Below are 24,108 nucleotides of genomic sequence, written 5' to 3'. Positions count from 1 at the left end.
GATATAGCTGGATCACGATACATATCCCCGCCACTATCATTATTACCACAATCGGGTGCCACATTCATTTGAGGACCACGTAGGCCTTAGGTGACCAGCCCTTAAGAATGTCCCACCAGTGGTGAACCGTGAGGTCACTTAGTTCCTCTGTCACTCGGATAAGTTCCTGTTTTGTGTAACTCATTACGACCTTTTGTCTGAGTAACTGTTCCCTTTCTTCTCCCAGGTACTTGGTCACCTGAATGTGTTTTTTCAAAAAGGCTCTTAACTTTCTCAAGTCCACTACCAGGGGTAGTACTGATCGTCCTCTGGTGCTTCTATGCTGTGCAATATTCTTCCATTGTCCTATTTGGTAGGACTTGGTCGTTTCAACGTCAAAGATGACATATATTTCCTTCCAACACTCATTTACTGGAGGTTCCAATCGGTCCACGTTCAAGTATACCATGTGGGTACTGGTTACACATATGTAGTTTTGAATGATTTTGTGTATTATGGTATCATTTAAGGGTTGCAGCTGCCATTCACAAGTCCCTGCTGTGCCTTTCATGCTGCATGGTTCCACCACTGGTGTATGTAGCGGGCATACTTGCCCGAATGGCCACTTTACACAGTCCATCCCTTCGTGCATTTTATTCTTCGGGTCTATCCATTTTCCGTAAAACCTTGGCTTCCATAAGTTTTTACCGAATAGCTGTGGTAGGGTCACAAACTCACACTATATCAGACTGTTAGTAACATTAGCCAACAACATAGTCATATTACATCCCTCTTCATCACATCGCATATGCTTCATATCTGGCCTAAGTGTTAGATTTGGTCAAACTGAAACAGTTTAGCCCATCATGGGGCATTCCCAGAGAATGCTATCCTTTCTAATTCAGCCCGTTGTTCTTCCTTGATCAGGCCCGTTATAAGGCAGTGAGTCTTATTCTTCCCGCGTTAAATTGGCCGATACCTGTTGCTGTTCCCAGCGAGTTTTGTTTGCCCACTGCCATATCATTTTGTCTGAGCCATCCCCACAGGCTATTGGCCTGTAAGGGTTCCTGCCACACATCTGACAGCCTTATGGCATCTTTTGTCAATTGTCCCGCTTTCTGTATTTTATTCTGCAGCGTCTCGATATCCATTGAGTTTAATGCTCCTAGTCCCGTTCCTAACCCTCCTAGTACTGTATCTAGTATGTTTCGCCGATTATGAGCTTTTGTTATCTTTAGGGCAAGATGCAGGTTCTTACAATACCTGGGTATCACCTTTTGGTCATACGGTATATTTATTGTTAAATTTATTATTGAAGGGGTTATCCGTGTGCTCAGACACGTATCGTGCAGCCTTTGTAAGTGTGGCATCTGTTCCTGGTTTAGATGAGGATATTTTACACTTATCATGACCAGCCATGGACCCTTCCCGCCAAACTGTGAATTATTCATACACATCACTCAGTCTCCATTTCCCAAGGTTGCCTGTCTCCACACTATACTATTGGTATACTCCGTTTTGTCAGTATTCCAGGCTTCTTTCCGTATTTTGGTTATATTCTGGGGAGTATTGTTGCAACCTTGCTTACACATCATCCCGGGGCCATCGGCCTCCCATGTAAAGTTGAACATTACATTATTGTTTTTATGGAGGATCAGTACAAAATTCCCAAAGACTGGTGCCGAATAGGTTCACCATCTACAGTCAAACGTTAAATCAAGAACATGACATTCATTTCCCGCGGGGCATATATAGTTTCCCTGGGTTATTTTTCGTTGGGCCTTCCACATAAAATAACGTCTACGCCCTTTTCCTTCTCACTGTGGAGGCACTGGGAGGGCCAGAGCAGCCACTAACCCAGTTGCCACCAGCACTATCCACAGGTTCATCTCATTGTTCTCTGACCTGCTTCCTTATCGGATGCTTCCGTGGTCGTCAGGTGCATCGTTACTACAGGTTAAAACAGACGGGGATTGTTTAGTATTATATGGCTTTATCTGTGTCCAGTGCTTCCATCTAATCCCAGTGGGCTCCTGTAGACAAACACAAGTATCACTTGTCATTAGTACCGAGTATGGCCCCATCCATTGGAGCTCCATTCCCTTTCGCATCCCTGGTACCTTTATCATGACCTGTTCTACTATTTTAGATAGCGTTTCGGGTCTCATTCCCTCATTCTGAATTTCTAGATCTCTTATCTGCTGTCAGTTTTTAACTTCTTTATTCATAGCCTGCACCTCTTGGTTTAGCTGGACCAAGTATCGCCTCAGCCTATCCTGAATTGGTCCTGCTTCACCTGTCCCTCCGGCTAAATCCTCTGGTAGCTCATCCAGTCATCAACTCATAAGTGTTAGTCCCGTGGTTCGCCCTGGGGTGGTTCTGAGCCGCATTAGAATTGCTATTAACACCCCAGTCCATCCCTTGCCTGTTTCCTGGATTGCTTTGGACAGGGCCGTTTTTAAGGTCCTGTTCATTCTTTCCACCATTCCCGAACTTTGGGGATGATATGGTATGTGGTACTTCTGTTTGATTCTCAACAGGGCACACGTTTCTTTCATTATTTTGCCCATGAAATGTGTCCCATTGTCTGAATCTATCTGTAGGGGTACTCCCCACCGAGGTATCATCTCGCTAGCCAGAATCTGCGCTACCGTCCGAGCGGAGCAGTCCCTGGTAGCGAAGGCTTCTGGGTAAACTGGTCTATAATTACCAGGCAATAACCTTTTCCCCTATCCTCTGGTGGGGGGCCGGTGAAGTCTATCTGTAAATTCTTCCAAGGTCCCTGTGGCCTTGGCTGATGTCTCATTCGTTCCTTGCATCCCCTGCCTACATTATGTTGGGCACAAATAATACACCTTTGGCAAAATTTAGCTACATCCTTCCCCATTCCTGGCCATCACCAGTACTGTGAGAGCAGGTACAGCATGTTACTTCTCCCAGTATGTGTTATCCCGTGATATAATGTTAGTAGTTGTTGCCTACAGCATTGTGGTGCCACAACTTGTCCCGGGGACCTCATACCCACATGTCATCCTTTTGGTAGGCCCCATGCTTACTCCATTCACGTCTTTTTTCCTGATCGACACTCTGGTGGACCTGTGCTATATTTATGTCTGTCTGAACCCTATTAGTCATTACTGGTTGGATTTCAGCCTTAACTGCTGTCTCAGGCTTCTGTTCAGCTGCCGCTTGTTTGGCTGCGAGGTCTGCAAACTGATTCCCCAAGATGGGTAGGTCCTGCGGGTACATGTGGCCCTTACTAGTTAGTTTTGTGTATGCTTTTACCTTGATTACCGCTGCTTCCCATGGTTCCTTTGCTGCTTTCACTAGCCTTTCTACTAGCTTTCCATGTTTTACCACCTCACCAGTAGATGTCACATACCCTCATCGTGACCAGGCTGCCATATAGTCGTGAAGCACCCCAAAAGCGTATCGACTGTCTGTATATATGTTTACTCGCTTTCCTTTGGCTGACTCGAGAGCCTTTATAAGAGCCACCAGTTCTGCCACCTGAGCTGACTTGTCTCCTGGGAGTGCACCTGCCATTATTGTCACTCCCTCCTGTGTTACCACCGCCCACCCGGTATGGGGTTCTCCATCAATGTATTTTCTGGACCCATCTACATATAAAGTCTCATCTGGGTTGTCCAATGGCTCTTCCTTTATCCCGCTATCCGTTTCCTCCTCTACTTGTTCCCTACAGCTATGTTCCTCCCCTTCTGTCAGCACCCCGGTAGCGGGGTTAACTCCATTATGCTTCTATTTATTACTGACTTGTCTTTGGGCAGCAATACGGCCTCCCACTTAGCCTTTCGGCTGTCTGAAATCCACCGCTGCTTTCCAGTGTTTAGTAATTCTACCAGGGTATGTTGTGTGTGCAAAATGGTCTGTCCCATCATCACTACTGGTTCGCTTACTTTGACCGCCGAAGTCGCACAGTCCAGGGCGGCCATATATCGGGGCATCCCACTAACCACTGGGTCTTTCTTCATCGAGTAGTAGGCTATAGGTCTCTGCCGGTCCCTGTGTTCCTGCATTACCATGGTGGAATAGCTTCCATCATCATGATCACAATATATGTGGAAAGGTTTATTGGGATCTGGCAATCCCAGGCCAGGGGCCGACATCAGAGCTGTTTTTAGTTCCCTGTATGCCTCTTCCTGTTTCCAGTCCCCAATCTATCTTCTGTAGGGGTCCCCCGGTCCCTTTAATTAATTTCTGTATGGGTTCCGCTATCGTTGTGTATTGAGGTATAAAATTCCGACTATAATTAAAGAGTCCTAATACCTTCCTTACTCCCTGGTTTACAATGTTCAGGTAACATTCTGTTACCCACTCATCTTGTGGTTTCAAGATAAACGCTCCTGACACTTGGATGCTGCCCCCTAGGGGCTGTTTTACATAGTTGTTGTATCCTTATTAGCTCATAGGGAGTTAATCCTGTCATTCGATTTGGTGTGGCGGGTTACCTCATTAGTATCGTGGGTAGTAATTCTGGCCAGGATTATCTGGTTTCCTATATTCAAAAACAAGTGATAGTTTATAAATTATCTTAACATACAAGTGCTCGCAATTCAAGTTCTCGCAAATCATTTCCAAGGCTACTCCCATATCTTATCTCGTCTTCCCCAAACGGCTTTTGTCTCTCATCAGAGAAAATTACATTTTTAGATTGTTTCCAAACTTTTTAGTTTTTTTTCCCTACACTGTTTAGGTTTCCAAACCCAAGATTTTCCAATACAACTAAAATGTTTGTCAAGGAGAATCACGTAAAATATCTCAAAATTCCAATTCAAATACTGTACTGCCAATCTTTTATTTAAATCTCTTTTACTGAGTTAAAATAAGATTAACTAGGGAGATGCTTCCCCCAGCCTATAGCCTCAAGAAACCCACGCAGGCTTTTAAAAAAAAAGGCATTTAGTATCTTTCAACCCAATGAAATCAATGATCACGCGTTTTCTTTTGACAAATAAGTGAGCGGGTCGGAATTTTTAAAAAAACGAGACCACGTTTTTTTTAACTGTAATCCAATTAGAACGTCCAAGAGCTGAAGCTTGTGTGTCGGTGTTATTTTCTTTTTTCTTTATATATATCTTTTGTTAAACAAACCCATCCTTTGTGCATTTCATCGCTCCGTAAATCATAATCAAAATAAATCCGCACCTGCGTTTCTAACTTAAAATGTAATTCAATTCTAGGTAAACAATGAATATAAAACTTCCCACATCCATGATAAAAGGGTTAACCAGCTAGCTTCTGACAGAAGTGGGTGGAGCTTAAACAAACATGACAGACACTTTATTTTAAAGACAGACATTCACACCAACTTTGATTCAACAAAGCTTATTTTCTCTTTTTTTTATTAGTTTTTTTTTTAGCAACTTATTTTCTGGTTCCCTTGTTTTTCTTCATCAGTCTGTGTCCCAACCATCCAGTGGGCGTCATTCTCAAGCTATTCACTTCTACTCTTAACCTCTATAATTGTAGGCACTGAATCATTACCATTAATCCTGTTTTGGCTGTTCTCTTATTTTTTCTGTTTCTCTCTACACCTATCTTTCCACTCCTTTTCTCCTTGCATTTGTGAAACGCACGATAATCGCCTCCTTCCCTTTGTTTCCCTTTCTTTGCAACCACCAATTGAGTTTCCATGGTATCTTTTTTTTCTTCATCTTATCCTTCCTTAACCATTTTCCTTTTAACGTTTTCATATTTATCTCTCAGAAACTCTTCTGGTAGTTTGTACCTCACCCCTCCACGGTCCTTGGCAGTTTCCTTTGCCCTTTCTCACACCGGGGTCTTTTCCCCAGTTCCCGTTTTTCCGCCTTTACTTATGCGGAACCTTTTTCCGCCTTTACTTATGCGGAACCTCGTATCTGGCTGGAAAGCTAGTCCGCCCTCACCAGGGATTCCCCGGTATCCCGACACACGTATTTACTTACAGTGCCCTGACGTGCCCCTCAACTGGATTTACCAGCTGCACAGGCTCCGCTTCAGATTCGTTGGATCTCTGGCCAGGCCTCTTGGGAGGAGAATTTCTCAAGGTAATTCTCTATTCACTCGGTTTTAGGTTGGTTCCGCTTTTAAGTTGAATTTGCCCGTTCAGCAGACCCTGCTTGCAGCGCCAAGTTGTAAGGGTTAACTTCAAACCACCACTCGGAGTCCGTTAGCCTTCAAGTAAATGCAGTTTTATTAATTCATTGATACAAGCTAGCAGGGGAGCTATTCCATAAGGAATGCTCCAAGAAGTGGCTAGAGGCCTTTTCCTTTATACAATTTTAGATTAAGTCATTACGTAATTATGCAAGTTACAATTAATACATGATGATTGATTAATGCAGCGCTTCCTCTTCTACATGCCTTAAATGGTAATTCTGGATACGATTACTGTCATCCATTCTATTCTATCCTTATCTTGTTATTCAGTTCAGTTTCTATGTTATCTGTCTGTACTTTGCCTCCCAAGGTCTTTGGTCTGTAAACTAGAATGTTTTGCTTGTCGTAGGAATATTCCCACAGTCTGTAGGTTCCAGCCTGTAGGTTCCATTATAAAATCTGTTAGCTCCATTTTAAAATGGCACAATGTTATAAAGAATTGTAATTTACCTCTTCACTCATGACTCTTACAAATCAAATTATATAAATATATAAGTACATGTAAATAAATGTAATGCTTACTCTTGTGGATCCAACAATGTCATTCTATTGCTTGCGGCATTGGTTGCCCTCACACACCTCATTGGTCGCCGACGAGACCACCTCTGCTATCTTGGCCGATTACAGAAATGTGATTGCAGGGTGGCCAAGACTGGGAACTAAACATACAGGGGTATCTGACAATTTGGAAAGATAGACAAGAAGGGAAAGGAGGTGGGGTAGCTCTGTTAATAAAGGATGATATCAGGGCAGTTATGAGAAGCGATATTGGCTCTAATGAACAAAATGTTGAATCATTGTGGGTGGAGATTAGAGATAGTAAGGGGAAAAAGTCACTGGTGGACGTAGTTTATAGGCCCCCAAATAATAACTTCACCGTGGGGCAGACAATAATCAAGGGAATAATGGAGGCATGTGAAAAAGGAACGGCAGTAATCATGGGGGATTTTAACCTACATATCGGTTGGTCAAATCAAATCGCACGGGGTAGCCTTGAGGAGGAATTCATAGAATGCATACGGGATTGTTTCTTAGAACAGTATGTTACAGAACCTACAAGGGAGCAAGCTATCTTAGATCTGGTCCTGTGTAATGAGACAGGAATAATAAACGATCTCCTAGTAAAAAAATCCTCTCGGAATGAGTGATCACAGTATGGTTGAATTTGTAATACAGATTGAGGGTGAGGAAGTAGTGTCTCAAACGAGCGTATTATACTTAAACAAAGGGGACTACAGTGGGATGAGGGCAGAATTGGCTAAAGTAGACTGGGAACACAGATTAAACAGTGGCACAATTGAGGAACAGTGGAGGACTTTTAAGGAGCTCTTCCATAGTGCTCAACAAAAATATATTCCAGTGAAAAAGAAGGGCAGTAAGAGAAGGGATAACCAGCCGTGGATAACCAAGGAAATAAAGGAGAGTATCAAATTAAAAACCAATGCGTATAAAGTGGCCAAGGTTAGTGGGAAACTAGAAGATTGGGAAAATTTTAAACGACAGCAAAGAATGACTAAGAAAGCAATAAAGAAAGGAAAGATAGATTACGAAAGTAAACTTGCGCAAAACATAAAAACAGATAGTAAAAACTGATATATAAAACAGAAAAGAGTGACTAAAGTAAATGTTGGTCCCTTAGAAGATGAGAAGGGGGATTTAATAATGGGAAATGTGGAAATGGCTGAGTCCTTAAACAATTATTTTGCTTCGGTCTTCACAGTAGAAGAAACAAAAACCATGCCAAAAATTGCTGGTCACGGGAATGTGGGAAGAGAGGACTTTGAGACAATCACTATCACTAGGGTAGTAGTGCTAGACAGGCTAATAGATCTCAAGGTAGACAAGTCCCCTGGTCCTGATGAAATGCATCCCAGGGTATTAAAAGAGATGGCGGAAGTTATAGTAGATGCATTCGCTATAATCTACCAAAATTCTCTGGACTCTGGGGAGATACCATCGGATTGAAAAGCAGCTAATGTAACGACTCTGTTTAAAAAAGAGGGCAGACAAAAGGCAGGTAACTATAGGCCGGTTAGTCTAACATCTGTAGTAGGGAAAATGCTTGAAGCTATCATTAAGGAAGAAATAGCGGAACATCTAGATAGGAATAGTGCAATCAAGCAGACGCAACATGGATTTATAAAGGGGAAATCATGTTTAACTATTTTAACAAATTCTTTGAGGATATAACGAGCATGGTGGATAGAGGTGTACCGATGGATGTGGTGTATTTAGATTTCCAAAAGGCATTCGATAAGGTGCCACACAAAAGGTTACTGCAGAAGATAAAGGTACGCGGAGTCAGAGGAAATGTATTAGCATGGATAGAGAATTGGTTGGCTAACAGAAAGCAGAGTCGGGATAAATGGATCCTTTTTGGGTTGGAAATCGGTGGTTAGTGGTGTGCCACAGGAATCAGTGCTGGCACCACAACTGTTTACAATATACATAGATGACCTGGAAGAGGGGACAGAGTGTAGTGTAACAAAATTTGCAGATGACACAAAGATTAGTGGGAAAGCGGGTTGTGTAGAGGACACAGAGAGGCTGCAAAGAGATTTAGATAGGTTAAGTGAATGGGCTAAGGTTTGGCAGATGGAATACAATGTCGGAAAATGTGAGGTCATCCAGCTTGGAAAAAAAAACAGTGAAAGGGAATATTATTTGATTGGGGAGAAATTACAACATGCTGCGGTGCAGAGGGACCTGGGGGAAAAAGTTAGTTTGCAGGTGCAGAGGTAATCAGGAAGGCGAATGGAATGTTGGCCTTCATTGCGAGAAGGATGGAGTACAAAAGCAGGGAGGTCCTGCTGCAACTGTACAGGGTATTGGTGAGGCCACACCTGGAGTACTGCATGCAGTTTTGGTCACCTTACTTAAGGAAGGATATACTAGCTTTGGAGGGGGTACAGAGACGATTCACTAGGCTGATTCCGGAGATGAGGGGGTTACCTTATGATGATAGATTGAGTAGACTGGGTCTTTACTCGTTGGAGTTCAGAAGGATGAGGGGTGATCTTAAAGAAACATTTAAAATAATGAAAGGGATAGACAAGATCGAGGCAGAGAGGTTGTTTTCATTGGTCGGGGAGACTAGAACTAGGGGGCACAGCCTCAAAATACGGGGGAGCCAATTTAAAACCGAGTTGAGAAGGAATTTCTTCTCCCAGAGGGTTGTGAATCTGTGGAATTCTCTGCCCAGGGAAGCAGTTGAGGCTAGCTCATTGAATGTATTCAAATCATAGATCGATAGATTTTTAACCAATAAGGGAATTAAGGGTTATAGGGAGCGGGCGGGTAAGTGGAGCTGAGTCCACAGCCAGATCAGCCATGATCTTGTTGAGTGGTGGAGCAGGCTCAAGGGGCTAGATGGCCTATTCCTGTTCCTAATTATTATGTTCTTATGTTCTTATGTCCTGGTAGACCTTTGGGGTGGGCTTCCGACGCCCTCCCTGGGTCAAATCACCCAGCGTAACTCGGCCTCCTGCAGGAGGGAGGCATTTGCCTCGTCCGAGAACCTCCTCACTCTTTTGCTCCCTCCAATATGCTCCTCTGCCAGCTCACTGGACTTGCCAGCATCAGTCTCCACAGCGTGCTGTGCCGTCTCCTCCTCTCCCTCCATTATAGGCACCAAATTGAGGCAAATATCTGGCTGGTAACAGCTAATTTTTTCCCCCCCAATTTGCTATAAAGCTCTCAGCTCTCCCTCCTTCGTCCCAAAGCAGCCACACCATACCCACACATGCCTTCACTCCCTCTCAGCTCCCTCTCTCGCTCTGTCTCCTCTTATACACATGTCATGATGACCCTTGACCTCCTGAATCGTGGGAATCGAGCGTTGCCATGTCGTTGCTAAGGACGGCGACACTTTACGGCAGAAGGTCAGAGAGATTTAACATTAACACCCATTTCATATTTAACACGGTAATGCCCAATTTCAAAAATGGAGACTAGGGGTTTTGTGGAATGGGCGACAAGCCGGTGATCTGAAAACCCATTTTTACTGCCCATGCCGGAAATAACGCCCATTTTTGGGCGGTCTTCACCAATCTGTAAAATCTAGCCCATAGTTACATAGAGTTACACAGAATTACATAGAGTGTGCAGCACAGGAACAGGCCATTCGGCCCAACTGGTCTTTGCTGGTGTTTTAGCCCCACATGAGCCTCCTCCCAGCACTCTTCATTGAACCTATTAGCATAACCTTCTATTCCTTTCTCTCTCATGTGCTTATCTAGCTTCTCCTTAAATGCATCTATGCTCTTCGGCCTCAACTACTCCTTGTGGTAGTGTGTTCCACATTCTTGCCTCTCTTTGGGGAAAAAAGTTTCTCCTGAATTCCCTATTGAATTTATTAGTGACTACCTGATATTTATGACCTGTAGTTTTGGACTCCCCACAAGTGGAAACATTTTCTCTATGTCCGCCATATGTAACTTTTTCATAATCTTCCAGACCTCGATTAGGTCATCCATTGGCCTTTTCTTTATTCTAGAGAATAGACCCCAGCCTGTTCAGCCTTTCCTGGTAAGTATATTCTCTCAGTTCTGGGATCATCCTTGCAAATCCCTTTTCCTCTATATCCTTTTTATAATATGGTGACCAGAACTGTGCACAGTACACCAAGTGTGCTCTAACCAAGATCCTAAACAAGTTCAACATAATTTCTCTGCTTTTCAATTCTATCCCTCTAGAAAGGAACCCCAGTGCTTGGTTTGCTTCTGTTGTGGCCTTATTAACCAGCATTGCTACTTTTAGTGATTTGTGTATTCCTTTGCTCCTCTGCCCCACTTAGACTCTTATTTTCCATGTAGTGTGTGACCTTCTTATTCTTCCTACCAAAATGCACCACCTATCTTAAAATTCATTTGCTAATTACCCTCCCATTCTGCAAGGTTATTAATATCATCTTGCATTTTGTTACAATCTTCCTCAGCATTAACTCTACCTCCAAATTTGGCGTCATCGACAAATTTTGAAATTGTACTTCCGATTCCTGAGTCCAAATAGTTTATGTAAATGGTGAACAAGAGTGATCCCAGCACTGATCCCTGTGGAACATCACTTTCCACCTTTTACTACTCTTAGAGTAGCTACTCTTAACCCCTACTCTCCGTTTTCTGTTTTGCACCCAGCTTCCTATCCATAACAGTATGTACGATATACAAGATGACCAAGGGGTCAGGCCATGTGGAGTGAAGGGCCAAGCAGCAGAATGGATGGAAAGATGGCTACAAAACAGAAATTAGAGGGTTGGAGTTAAAGGAAGTTTGTAGCGACCTTTCCACCTATTGTGTTCATCATCATCATAGGCAGTCCCTCAAAATCGAGGAAGACTTGCTTCCACTCTAAAAGTGAGTTCTTTGGTGACTGAACAGTCCAAATACGGGAATTACAGTCTCTGTCACAGGTGGGACAGAAATGGTTGAAGGAGAAAGGGTGGGTGGGGAGTCTGGTTTGCCGCACACTCCTTCTGCTGCCTGCGATTGTTTTTTGCATGCTCTCGGCGACGAGACTCGAGGTGCTCAGCACCCTCCCGGATGCACCTTCTCCACTTAGGGCGGTCTTTGGCCAGGGACTCCCAGGTGTCGGTGGGGATGTTGCATTTTAATCAAGGAGGCTTTGAGAGTGTCTTTGAAATGTTTCCTCTGCCCACCTGGGGCTTACTTGCCGTGTAGGAGTTCTGAGTAGAGCGCTTGCTTTGGGAGTCTTGTGTCAGGCATGCGAACAATGTGACCCGCCCAACGGAGCTGGTCAAGTGTGGTCAGTGCTTCGATGCTGGGGATGTTGGCCTGATCGCAGACACTAACGTTGGTATGTCTGTCCTCCCAGGGGATTTGCAGCACATTGCGGAGACATCGTTGGTGGTATTTCTCCAACGATTTGAGGTGTCTACTGTATATGGTCCTCGTCTCTGAGCCATACAAGAGGGCGGGTATCACTACAGCCCTGTAGACCATGAGCTTGGTGCCAGATTTGAGGGCCTGATCTTCGAACAATCTCTTCCTCAGGCGGCCGAAGGCTGCGCTGGCGCACTGGAGGCGGTGTTGAACCTTGTCGTTGATGTCTGCCCTTGCTGATAATAGGCTCCCAAGGTATGGAACCATTCTAACCAAGATAAGGGCCATTCTGTTACCTGACCCATGAGTCCACAAGGCCTAACCTTGGTCATCTTGTAGACGGTATAAATTGTGGTGGAGGGGGTGGATATTGAGTCCTGTGGCAGGGGCGCTGATGAAGTATATTGCTCTGTCCATGAGCTTTGAGACATCACTAGTGATATTTTTCACTACTTTCCACCTTTTTAAAAAAAACTTTACTGGCAGTTTATTAAAGCCATTAACTGCCTTTCGGGTGGGACGCACCAATAAATGAGGCCTTGTAACTTTCCCTCAGAATGACAGGCCTGAACCATTTAGCAATTAAGCCGGACTGGGCGGGGCCTGAGGGGCGAGTTAGTAACGGAAAATTGGTGACCAGTGTATTTCGCACCATGGCTGAGGGTAACTTGGGTCTCTGAATCATTTATTACTGAATTTTGTTTATTGCCCAGCCTCAGTCAGACCAGTGAGTCATCTTGCTGTCCAGCAGAGGTCCAAAATGGAGGGCTCTCTACACAGGAGTCCTTCCCTGCTCCATTGGGGATCTGGGATGGATGGGGTTGCATGGAGCAGTCGTGTGCAACAGTTTTTAAGTGCCTTCCAGACTCCAAGGCCAGATGTGGTTTTGCAGCCTTGAGGAGTCCCCGGCCCATGTATATATTCAGTGTGAGAGAGTTGCAGTCCCTGTATAGTTACCTGAAGGGACTCCTCAATGTTTGGTTACACTTTAGGCCCGTGTTCCTAATCTTTGGCCGCCTGGTGTGGAGGGAGATGGGTAAGACGGAGGATCTTCTCCTGGACCTGCTCTTGGGCCTGGCTGAAATATCAATTTGCTGGTCCAGGATGGGCGGGGCCCTGGGTGGGTGGGTGGTGGGGGGGGGGTGGAGTGGTCACTCTGGCTGTCTGCCTCTCTTCCGCGGTCTTGTCTGTGCCTGGGTGGCCCTGGAGAGAGAGCATGCGGTGTCCACCAGTACATTAGAACAGAACAAATAGGAGCAGGAGTAGGGCATTTGGCCCTTCGAGCCTGTTCTGCCATTTAACCAGATCATGGCTGATCTTCTACCTCAACTCCACCTTCCCGCACTATCCCCCTATCCCATAATTCCCCTAGTTCCCAAAAATTTATCGACGTCTGAATATACTCAACAACTGAGCATCCACAGCTCTCTGGGGTAGAGAATTCCAAGATTCACAACCCTTCGAGTGAAGAAATTTCACCTCATCTCAGTCCTAAATGTCTGACCCCTTATTCGGAGACTGTGACTCTGTGTTCTACATTCCCCAGCCAGGGCAAACATTTTCTCAGTATTAACCCTTAAGAATTTCATATGTTTCAATGAGATCACTTCTCATTATCTAAACTCTCGGCAATAAAGGTCTACTCTACGCAATCTCTCCTCAGAGGACAATCCCCTCATCCCAGGAACCTGTCCAGTGAACCTTCGTTGCACTCCCTCTACAGAAAGTATGTCTTTCCTTAGGTAAGGAGACCAGAACTGTACACAGTGTCCAGGTGTGGCCTCACCAATGCTCTTTTTATAGTAGTAAGACTTATTTAATCTAATCCCTTTGTAATAAAAGCTAACACACCATTTAGTTTCCTAATTGCTTGCTGTACCTGCATGTTAGCTTTCTGTGTACAAGGACTCCCAGGTTTACATAAAAACATAAGAACATAAGAAATAGGAGCAGGAGTAGGCCATACGACCCCTCGAGCCTGCTCCGCCATTTAATACGATCATGGCTGATCCGATCATGGAATCAGGTCCACTTCCCTGCCTGCTCCCCATAACCCCTTATTCCCTTATCAGTTAAGAAACTGTCTATCTCTGTCTTAAATTTATTCAATGTCCCAGCTTCCACAGCTCTCGGAGGCAGCGAATTCCACAGATTTACAACCCTCTGAGAGAAGAAATTTCTCCTCATCTCTGTTTTAAATGGGCGGCCTCTTATTCTAAGATTATGTCCCCTAGTTCTAGTTTCCCCCATCAGTGGAAACATTATTTCTGCATCCACCTTGTCAAGCCCCCTCATAATCTTATACGTTTCGATAAGATCACCTCTCAATCTTCTGAATTCCAATGAGTAGAGGCCCAACCTACTCAACCTTTCTTCATAAGTCAACCCCCTCATTTCTGGAATCAATCTCGTGAACCTTCTCTGAACTGCCTCCAAAGCAAGTATACCCTTTCGTAAATATGGAAACCAAAACTGCACGCAGTATTCCAGGTGTGGCCTCACCAATACCCTGCATAACTCTGAATGCAAACATTTCCCAATCTCTCACCATTCAACAAACATTCTGCTTTTTTGTTTTTCCTACCAAAGTGCATAACTTCACATTTCCCCACATTGTATTCTATTTGCCATGTTCTTGCCCACAACAACCTGTCTATATCTCTTTGCAGCCTCTTTGCGCCTCCTCACAGCTTACTTTCCCACCTAATTTTGTATCATCAGCAAAATTGGATACATTACACTCAGTCTCTTCATCTGTCATTAATGTGGACTGTAAATAGCTGAGGTCCCAGCACTGATCCTTATGGTACTCTGCTAGTTAGAGCCTGCCAACCTGAAAAAGTCCTGTTTATTCCTACTCTCTTTTTTCTGTCCTTTAAACAATCCTCAATCCAAGCTAATATATTACCCCCAATCCCATAAGTCCTAATTTTGTGTAATAACCTCTTGCTTGGCACCTTATCAAATGCTTATCCATCCTACTAGTTAAATCTTCAAAAAACTCATAACAGATTTGTCAAACACGGTTTCCCTTTCAGAAAACTATGTTGACTCTGGGCATGGAAGGTATCGAGGTGACAATCGATTTTCACAATCACATTATGATTTAATTATTAATTGTGTGCCTGTCACAAATAGATTTTTTTCTAGTTTGCATAAAAATACAAATGCTGTACTAGACATGTTAAACTCATCATCATCGGCAGTCCCTCGGAATCGCCGCATGGAAGAGGTAAAACAGAGCAGAGAAAGGGAAGTTTCACAATGCAACGTAACAACTGTGGGAAAGTGGGACACACTAAACAACAATGTTATGCGAAGGGTCGGGGAGCCAAGGACTGGCTCCCTGGCATCAGACAGGGACAGCTCATCTGCACCCTCAATAACCACCCTCACCCTGGATCAGATCCTGGAGATAATTAAACTGGCCTCTAAGGTCGATAAATAGGTTGCCTTGGCCCCCTCGGGCAGTTCAGGCGATCCCCGGATCTACACTCCAGCATTACTGGGGGCCGGCAGTGTGAGATGTTGGTGGATATGGGAGCGGCTGTATCGATAACCAATCTTTACCAACTACTAATAAGACAATGTATATAACTGGGGTAGGAGGCAAATCAGTTAAAGCAAGAAGGAGTGAGTCACAATTGTTGGAATCGGGAGGAATTCTAATAACGGTCCACGGCTGGGTGTGTCCGAACAACGAGGGAACAATATTAGGGATTGACATATTACGAGAAGCGGGAGCTACAATTGACCCAGAGTGGGGGTAGGTCTTGTGACCGACTGGCCGAGGAACCAGAAAGCACAGTCACGGATCGAGAGCCGTAGCCCAACATACGGCCTGGGTGGCTTCCGCTACCCCTATGATCCGGGACTGGATGGCTGAGGGCGTCTTTAAGAACATAAGAAATAGGAACAGGAGTAGGCCATATGGCCCCTCGAGCCTGCTCCGCCATTCAATAAGATCATGGCTGATCTGATCATGGACTCAGCTCAATTTCCCTGCCCGCTCCCCATAACCCCTTATCGTTTAAGAAACTGTCTATTTCTGTATTAAATTTATTCAATGTGTTCCCATTTTGCTGCCTGTCACTCTAAATCATTCCAATCAACCTCATTTTCTGCATTCTTTCCACTTTGCACTGACCTTGTCTTCATTACAGTGGCACACATGGCATCTACCTTCTTTGCCCTTTTAACTGTTCCACTAACTGTTTATCCTTCTCCCATGCAGCTGTTATATATGTAAACCTGTAAATACCTTGTTTAACCACCAGAGGGCTCATCCCCTGGAGTCCCAAGGGATCCCACAATCCCTTGGGAGCACCTGTATATAAGGAGGCTTCACAGGCTGGAGAGGCACTCTGGAGACCTGTAATAAAGTACTATGGTCACACATTACTTTAAGCTTACAGTATCTGGTCAGATTCTTTATTCAAGACACAACAACTGGCGACGAGATACAGATGATGAACCCCACCGCAACATAGAAACATAGAAAATAGGTGCAGGAGCAGGCCATTCAGCCCTTCTAGCCTGCACCGCCATTCAATGAGTTCATGGCTGAACATGAAACTTCAGTACCCCCTTCCTGCTTTCTCGCCATAACCCTTGATCCCCCGAGTAGTAAGGACTTCATCTAACTCCCTTTTGAATATATTTAGTGAATTGGCCTCAACTACTTTCTGTGGTAGAGAATTCCACAGGTTCACCACTCTCTGGGTGAAGAAGTTTCTCCTCATCTCGGTCCTAAATGGCTTACCCCTTATCCTCAGACTGTGACCCCTGGTTCTGGACTTCCCCAACATTGGGAACATTCTTTCTGCATCTAACCTGTCTAAACCCGTCAGAATTTTAAACGTTTCTATGAGGTCCCCTCTCATTCTTCTGAACTCCAGTGAATACAAGCCCAATTGATCCAATCTTTCTTGATAGGTCAGTCCCGCCATCCCGGGAATCAGTCTGGTGAACCTTCGCTGCACTCCCTCAATAGCAAGAATGTCCTTCCTCAAGTTAGGAGACCAAAACTGTACACAATACTCCAGGTGTGGCCTCACCAAGGCCCTGTACAACTGTAGCAACACCTCCCTGCCCCTGTATTCAAATCCCCTCGCTATGAAGGCCAACATGCCATTTGCTTTCTTAACCGCCTGCTGTACCTGCATGCCAACCTTCAATGACTGATGTACCATGACACCCAGGTCTCGTTGCACCTTCCCTTTTCCTAATCTGTCACCATTCAGATAATAGTCTGTCTCTCTGTTTTTACCACCAAATGCAACAATGCAGAGAACCGTAGGCATCCTGGAGAAATTTTCGGAGGGAGATGATTGGGAAACCTTCGTGGAGCAACTCGACCAATACTTTGTGGCCAACGAGCTGGAAGGAGAAGTGAACGCTGCCAAACGAAGGGCGATCCTCCTCATTGTTTGCGGGGCACCAACGTTTGGCCTCATGAAAAATCTGCTCGCTCCAGCGAAACCCACAGAGAAGTCATACGATGATTTGTGCACACTGGTCCGGGAGCATCTAAACCTGAAGGAAAGCGTTCTGATGATGAGGTACTGGTTCTACACGTACAAGAGGTCTGAAGGCCAGGAAGTGGCGAGCTACACGCCGAGCTAATGCGCCTTGCAGGACAATGCAAATTTGAAGGACACTTGGAGCACTTGCCCAGGGACTTCTTTGTACTTGGCATTGGCCATGAAGTAATACTTCGCAAATTTTTGACTGTAGAGAACCCAACCTTGAGTAAAGCCAAAGCGATAGCCCAGGTGTTCATCGCCACCAGTGATAATACCAAATAAATCTCTCAGCACATGAGTGCTGCTGCAAGTACTGTGAACAAAGTAATGTTGTTTTCAAATCGTAACGTTTAGAGCAGGACTCACATGCCTGCAGCTGCACGTCCGCAGATGTCTGAGTCCACCATCAAGGGTGATGAATGCAAGGCCATTAAAACCTTGTTGGTGCTGCAGAGGTGATCATCGTTTCCATTCATGCCGCTTCAAAGGATACTTTTGCAAGGACTGTGGAACAATGGGACACCTCCAACTTTTGTGCAGGCGAGCTGCAAACCCTGCTAATCCTGTAAACCACCATGTTGCAGAGGAGGATAGATCCACGGTGGATCACGACGAACCACAGCCTCAGACTGAGGAGGCAGAGGTATATAGGGTGCACACATTTACCACAAAGTGTCCCCTTATAATGCTGAAGGTTGAATTAAATGGACGCCTGGTGTCAATGGAGCTGGACACGGGGGCGAGCCAGTCCATAATGAGCAAAAAGACTTTCGATAAATTGTGGTGCAGCAAGGCCTCAAGGCCAGTCCTGACTGCCATTCGTACTAAACTGAGAATATACACAAAGGAACTGATTCCCGTTATCGTAAAGGTCTCCTACAATGGAGCGGTGCACAATTTACCATCCGGGGTGGTACCGAGCGATGGCCCCACGCTGTTTGGCAGGAGCTGGCTGGGAAAGATACGCTGGAACTAGGACAACGTCCGAGTGCTATCGTCCGTCAGCGACACTTCATGTGCCCAGGTCCTGAACAGGTTCCCCTTGCTGTTCGAACCGGGCATCGGGTAGTTCCAAGGAGCAAAAGTGCAGATGCATTTGATTCCGGGGGCACGACCCATCCATCACAAGGCGAGAACTGTACCGTACATGATGAGAGAGGGTGGAGATCGAGCTGGACCAGCTGCAACGAGAGGGCATCATTTCGCTGATCGAATTCAACGAGTGGGCCAGTCCAATTTTTCCAGTCCTCAAGGAAGACGGCACCGTCAGAATCTGTGGTGATTACAAAGTAACTATCAATCATTTCTCCCTGCAGGATCAATACCCGCTACCAAAAGCAGACGACCTATTTGCGAAGTTGGCGGGAGGAAAAATGTTCACGAAGCTGGACTTGACCTCGGCCTACATGACGCAGGAGCTGGAGGAATCATCGAAGGGTCTCACCTGCATCAACACGCACAAAGGTCTCTTCATTTACAACAGATGCCCGTTTGGGATTCGATCAGCTGCGGCGATATTCCAGAGGAACATGGAAAGTATACTGTCGTGGCCAAAGAGGGGAGTAGGGTGTTTCTGGTCAAACTTTCAAATGGACTCACCTGCAGAAAACACTTGGACCAAACCAAACTCAGATTCACGGACTATCCAGAACAACCCACAATAGACTCTACCTTTTTCATAGAAACATAGAAAACATAGAACCATAGAAAATAGATGCAGGAGTAGGCCATTCGGCCCTTCAAGCCTGCACCTCCATTCAATGAGTTCATGGCTGAACATGCAACTTCAGTACCCAATTCCTCCTTTCTCGTCATACCCCTTGATCCTTCTAGTAGTAAGGACTACATCTAACTCCTTTTTGAATATATTTAGTGAATTGGCCTCAACAACTTTCTGTAGTAGAGAATTCCACAGGTTTACCACTCTCTGGGTGAAGAAGTTTCTCCTCATCTCGGTCCTAAATGGCTTACCCCTTACCCTTAGACTGTGACCTCTGGTTCTGGACTTCCCCAACATTGGGAACATTCTTCCTGCATCCAACCTGTCGAAACCCATCAGAATTTTAAACGTTTCTATGAGATCCCCTCTCATTTTTCTGAACTCCAGTGAATACAAGCCCAGTTGATCCAGTCTTTCTTGATAGGTCAGTCCCACCATCCCGGGAATCAGTCTGGTGAACCTTCGCTGCACCCCCTCAATAGCAAGAATGTCCTTCCTCAAGTTAGGAGACCAAAACTGTACACAATACTCCAGGTGTGGCCTCATCAAGGCCCTGTACAACTGTAGTAACACCTCCCTGCCCCTGTACTCAAATCCCCTCGCTATGAAGGCCAACATGCCATTTGCTTTCTTAACTGCCTGTTGTACCTGCATGCCAACCTTTTATGACTGATGTACCATGACACCCAGGTCTCGTTGCACCTCCCCTTTTCCTAATCTGTCACCATTCAGATAATAGTCTATCTCTCTGTTTTACCACCAAAGTGGATAACCTCACATTTATCCACATTATACTTCATCTGCCATGCATTTGCCCACTCACCTAACCGATCCAAGTCACTCTGCAGCCTCTTAGCATCCTCCTCGCAGCTCACGCTGCCACCCAACTTAGTGTCATCTGCAAATTTGGAGATACTACATTTAATCCCCTCGTCTAAATCATTAATGTACAATGTAAACAGCTGGGGCCCCAGCACAGAACCTTGCGGTACCCCACTATTCACTGCCTGCCATTCTGAAAAGTACCCATTTACTCCTACTCTTTGCTTCCTGTCTGCCAACCAGTTCTCAATCCACATCTCAATCCACATCAGCACACTACTCCCAATCCCATGTGCTTTAACTTTGCACATTAATCTCTTGTGTGGGATCTTGTCGAAAGCCTTCTGAAAGTCCAAATATACCACATCAACTGGTTCTCCCTTGTCCACTCTACTGGAAACATCCTCAAAAAATTCCAGAAGATTTGTCAAGCATGATTTCCCTTTCACAAATCCGTGCTGACTTGGACCTATCATGTCACCTCTTTCCAAATGCGCTGCTATGACATCCTTAATAATTGATTCCATCATTTTACCACTACCGATGTCAGGCTGACCGATCTATAATTCCCTGTTTTCTCTCTTCCTCCTTTTTTAAAAAGTGGGGTTACATTGGCTACCCTCCACTCCAGAGGAATTGATCCAGAGTCTATGGAATGTTGGAAAATCGCTGTCAATGCATCCGCTATTTCCAAGGCCACCTCATTAAGTACTCTGGGATGCAGTCCATCAGACCCTGGGGATTTATCGGCCTTCAATCCCATCAATTTCCCCAACACAATTTCCCGACTAATAAGGATTTCCCTCAGTTCCTCCTTCTTACTAGACCCTCTGACCCCTTTTATATCCGGAAGGTTGTTTATGTCCTCCTTAGTGAATACCGAACCAAAGTACTTGTTCAATTGGTCTGCCATTTCTTTGTTCCCAGTTATGTCTGATTCGACTCCCCAACACACACAAGTGGCAACCGACCCAGTGGTTGACCACAAAGCAGAACCCATCACCTGCAGCAGCCCAGCAGGACTCACCACACCTAGCAGCCCTGCAAGGCCAGCTGTGCAGCAGCCCAGCGAGGGCCCAACAAACGACTCACCAAAACCAGCATTTGCACCGAGACGATCAACCAGGTAAAGGAGGCCCCAGATCGACTCACATTGTAAATAATTACACTATTGACTTTGCGGGGGTGGGGGGGGCGGGGGGGGGAGAGTGTTGTTATTTATGTAAACCTGTAAATATCTTGTTTAACCACCAGAGGGCTCTTCCCCTGGAGTCCCAAGGGATTGTGGGATCCCTTGGGAGCACCTGTACATAAGGAGGCCTTACAGGCTGGAGTGGCACTCTGGAGACCTGTAATAAAGGACTATGGTCACACATTACTTTAAGCTTACAGTATCTGGTCAGATTCTTTATTCAAGACACAACATAGAAACATAGAAAATGGGTGCAGGAGTAGGCCATTTGGCCCTTCGAGCCTGCACCACCATTCGATAAGATCATGGCTGATCATTCCCTCAGCTTTCTCTCCATACCGCTTGATCCCCTTAGCCGTAAGGGCCATATCTAACTCCTTCTTAAATATATCCAATGAACTGGCATCAACAACTCTCTGCGGTAGGGAATTCCACAAGTTAACAACTCTCTGAGTGAAGAAGTTTCTCCTCATCTCAGTCCTAAATGGCCTACCACTTATCCTAAGACTGTGTCCCTGGTTCTGGACTTCCCCAACATCGGGAACAATCTACCCGCATCTAACCTGTCCCGCCCCGTCAGAATCTTGTATGTTTCTATGAGATCCCCTCTCATCCTTCTAAGCTCCAATGTATGAAGGCACAGTTGATCCAGTCTGTCCTCGTATGTCAGTTCAGCCATCCTGGGAATCAGTCTGGTGAACCTTCGCTGCACTCCCTCAATAGCAAGAATGTCCTTCCTCAGATTAGGAGACCAAAACTGAACACAGTATTCCAGGTGAGACTTCACCAAGGCCCTGTACAACTGCAGTAAGACCTCCCTGCTCCTATACTCAAATCCCCTAGCTATGAAGCCCAACATACCATTTGCCTTCTTAACCGCCTGCTGTACCTGTATGCCAACTTTCAATGACTGAGGAACCATGACACCCAGGTCTCATTGCACCTCCCCTTTTCCTAATCTGCCACCATTCAGATAATATTCTGTCTTCGCGTTTTTGCCCCCAAAGTAGATAACCTCACATTTATCCACATTATACTGCATCTGCCATGCATTTGCCCACTCACCTAACCTGTCTAAATCACCCTGCAGCCTCTTAGCATCCTCCTCACAGCTCACACCATCACCCAGTTTAGTGTCATCTGCAACTTGGAGATATTACACTCAATTCCTTCATCCAAATCATTGATGTATATTGTAAATAGCTGGGGTCCTAGCACTGAGCCCTGCGGTCACTGCCTGCCATTCTGAAAAGGACCCGTTTATCCCGACTCTCTGCTTCCTGTCTGCCAACGAGTTCTCTATCCACATCAGTATATTACCCCCAATACCATATGCATTGATTTTGCACACCAATCTCTTGTGTGGGACCTTGACAAAAGCCTTCTGAAAGTCCAAATACACCACATCCACTGGTTCTCCCTTGTCCACTCTACTAGTTACATCCTCAAAAAAATTCCAGAAGATTAGTCAAGCATGATTTCCCCTTCATTAATCCATGCTGACTTGGACCAAATCCGCTGCTGTTTCATCCTTAATGATTGACTGTCGGAAAATGATCACCAATGCATCCACTATTTCTAGGACCACTTCCTTAAATACTCTGGGATGCAGACTATCAGGCCCCGGGGATTTATCGGCCTTCAATCCCATCAATTTCCCGAACACAATTTCCCACCTAATAAGGATATCCTTCAGTTCCTCCTTCTCACTAGATCCTCGGTCCCCTAGTACTTCAGGAAGGTTATTTGTGTCTTCCTTCGTGAAGACAGAACCAAAGTATTTGTTCAATTGGTCTGCCATTTTTTTGTTCCCCATTATAAATTCACCTGAATCCGATTGCAAGGGACCTACGTTTGTCTTCACTAATCTTTTTCTCTTCACATATCTTTTGAAGCTTTTGCAGTCAGTTTTTATGTTCCCAGCAAGCTTCTTCTCGTACTCTATTTTCCCCCTCTTAATGAAACCCTTTGTCCTCCTCTGCTGAATCCTAAATTTCTCCCAGTCCTCAGTTTTGTTGCTTTTTCTGGCCCATTTATATGCCTCTTCCTTGGATTTAACGCTATCCTTAATTTCTCTTGTTAGCCACGGTTGAGCCACCTTCCCCTTTTTATTTTTTACTCCAGACAGGGATGTACATTTGCTGAAGTTCATCCATGTGATCTTTAAATGTTTGCCATTGTCTATCCACTGTCAACCCTTTAAGTATCATTTGCCAGTCTATTCTAGCCAACTCACGCCTCAAACCATCAAAGTTACCTTTCCTTAAGTTCAGGACCCTAGTTTCTGAATTAACTGTGTCACTCTCCATCTTAATAAAGAATTCTACCATGTTATGGTCACTCTTCGCCAAGGGGCCTCGCACAACAAGATTGCTAATTAGTCCTTTCTCATTACACAAGCTACCACTCTGGGTGGTACCGGGCGATGGTCCCATGCTGCTCGGCAGGAGCTGTCTGGGAAAGATACGCTGGAACTGGGACGATGTCCGAGCACTATCGCTTGCTGACGACACTTCGCGTGCCCTGATCTTAAACAAATTTCCTTCGCTGTTCGAACCAGGCATCGGGAAATTCCAAGGAGCATAAGTGCAGATCCACCTAATTCCGGGGGCGCAACCCATCCATCACAAGGCGAGAGCAGTACCGTACATGATAAGAGAAAGAGTAGAGATCGAGCTAGACTGGCTGCAAAGAGAGGGCATCATCTCACCGATCGAGTTCAGCAAGTGGGCCAGTCCTATTGTCCCAGTCCTCAAGGGAGACGGCACCAACAGAATCTGTGGCAATTACAAAGTAACTATCAATCGTTTCTCCCTGCAGGACCAATACCCACTACCAAAGGCCGACGACCTCTTTGCAACGCTGGCGGGA

General features: G+C 45.2%; 1 protein-coding gene across 1 annotated transcript in view; it reads left to right on the top strand.

Moving 5' to 3' along the window:
• LOC139237888 (zinc finger protein ZFP2-like) overlaps nt 1-24,108 on the top strand; it is a 93,081-nt gene that overhangs the window by 21,316 nt on the left and 47,657 nt on the right. The gene's annotated exons all lie outside the window — the stretch shown is intronic.

The sequence above is a fragment of the Pristiophorus japonicus genome, chromosome 2 (assembly GCF_044704955.1).
Source record: "Pristiophorus japonicus isolate sPriJap1 chromosome 2, sPriJap1.hap1, whole genome shotgun sequence".
NCBI lineage: Eukaryota > Metazoa > Chordata > Chondrichthyes > Pristiophoridae > Pristiophorus > Pristiophorus japonicus.
Note: the sequence above shows the minus strand (reverse complement) of the source record. Positions and strands in the feature narration are given on the sequence as shown.